General features: G+C 48.8%; 1 non-coding gene across 1 annotated transcript; it reads right to left on the bottom strand.

Annotated features, from left to right (window-relative positions):
- Nucleotides 1–548: 548 nt before the first annotated feature.
- On the bottom strand, nt 549–623 carry Trnap-cgg (transfer RNA proline (anticodon CGG)). The gene has a single exon. It is a non-coding gene; the product is annotated as a tRNA-Pro (tRNA).
- Nucleotides 624–2,002: the final 1,379 nt, after the last annotated feature.

The following is a 2,002-nucleotide window of genomic DNA, read 5'->3' as shown; positions in this document are numbered from 1 at the left end:
TAAAGTTCTTTCTCTGTCTGTCTGTCTGTCTGTCTTACCGGGTTGTTAACATGTTACATCAGTGTTTCTTTTTTTAATGTGAACTATAAAGAATGTTCCTTCAACAATTGCGGCACAATTAAAAATGCACTTCTTACTAGATTTTAACATTGCCCTTATAAATACAGGAAATCTCATCAAAGTGAATGTATTGGTTACAGAGAAAGACGGCTTTTTTTGTTCCCATGTAATTAGATAAGAACTCCCGAGCTACACGTTCCGACTATCGCTGGTTGCCAGATTAGACTTTAAGAGTACACTCTAAAGACAGCGCAGGTGAAAACGGGAGTAACTACACGTTTCAAGTTCTAAACAAAGCGCTTAATTTCTCGAACGACTAAGTGCAGAAGTGTCCGCGCCTTGTGCAAATGTCGGAGGGTATGTGAGTATTAGAGCTACAGAAAATTGAACTTAAAGGGAATCTGAGACATCCACCCAAATGTAGCAATTTGCTACAATGGGAACCCAACCGGGTTCCTCGAAAGAAAGCCTCGAGTTGAAGAAAAATTTGTCCTGGTCCGGGACTCGAACCCGGGACCACCGCTTTTCCGGGGCAGCCGCTCTACCATCTGAGCTAACCAGGCGGCTAGCAGATGGCAGGGCGAAGTCGAATTTGCCGACAACTCGAAGCAAAGGCAAGTGTATGATGTAATAGTTCAGCGCAAATCCGCTAGGTGGAGATAAGTAATTAAAGGGAAACTGAGACAACCACCCAAATGTAGCAATTTGCTACAATGGAAACCCAACCGGTTTCCTCGAAAGAAAGCCTCGCAGTTGAAGAAAAATTCGTCCTGGTCCGGGACTCAAACCCGGGACCACCGCCTTTCCGGGGCAGCCGCTATACCATCTGAGCTAACCAGGCGGCTAGCAGATGGCAGGGCGAAGTCGAATTTGTCGACAATTCGAAGCAAAGGCAAGTGTATGACGTAATAGTTCAGCGGAAATGGGAGTAAAACTTCATGTTCGAGCCTATATTCCAAACCCGCGTCGTTGCTTCAAATGTCAGAGATTTGGTCACGCATCCCAGAGCTGCAGAGGGCAGCTTATTTGCGCAAAGTGCGGCACAACCGCTCACTCAGCTGACGACTGCAATAATGATGCGCTACATTGTGCGAACTGCGACGGCAGTCACCCTGCATACTCCAGAGCTTGTCCAGCCTGGAAGAAAGAAAAGCAAATCATTACAGTAAAAGTTAAGGAGAATATAACATTCTGTGAAGCTCGACAACGGATCTCATCATTATTCTCACTGAAAACATCGTTCGCCGAAGCGGTGCAACGGGGGGCGGCACCACAACGGCCTCTGGCGGCAGCCCGGACCACGCCTAGCGTGCCGAGGCCAACGCCACCCGCCCCTAAGGTGGGAGCAGCCAACGCTGCCCTGCCATCTCTCAAAGTCTCCACACCAGTGGCATCTACAAGCTCCAGCAGCAGCCAGGGCACCGCAGAGGCCACAGGGGTCCTGTCGACCTCCGGTCCGGTGGGGACGAAGACTTCGTCGCTCGAGACGAAGTCTACGCGACGCACACATCGCTCTCTGGAGCGGGTGTCCAGTGCCTCGCAAGAGGCTATGGACACCAGTCCAAGCCAAATGGCGCAGTTAGCATCGAAGGAGCGGCGAGGTTCTCTCGACCGCTCCAAAATAGACAAAACACCAATTACAGGGCCTAACAAAGGCCCTGTAAAGTAAAGTCACTCTCCTCCCTTTTGAGACACACAGCACTTTTTATTTTCCTCCAACATGAACACAATAATGCAGTGGAATGGTAGGGGACTAATCCACAACCTAGACAACATCCAAGAACTTATCAATAAATTTAATCCAAAGGTGCTGTGTGTTCAAGAAACCCACCTAAACTCCAGAAACACCAACTTCCTACGTCAGAATATTGTTTTCCGAAGAGATCGCGAGGATTCTGCCGCATCTTCTGGTGGTGTGGCCATCATACTCGACAGAAGTGTA

The sequence above is a fragment of the Dermacentor silvarum genome, chromosome 8 (assembly GCF_013339745.2).
Source record: "Dermacentor silvarum isolate Dsil-2018 chromosome 8, BIME_Dsil_1.4, whole genome shotgun sequence".
Classification (NCBI taxonomy): Eukaryota; Metazoa; Arthropoda; class Arachnida; order Ixodida; family Ixodidae; genus Dermacentor; species Dermacentor silvarum.
Note: the sequence above shows the minus strand (reverse complement) of the source record. Positions and strands in the feature narration are given on the sequence as shown.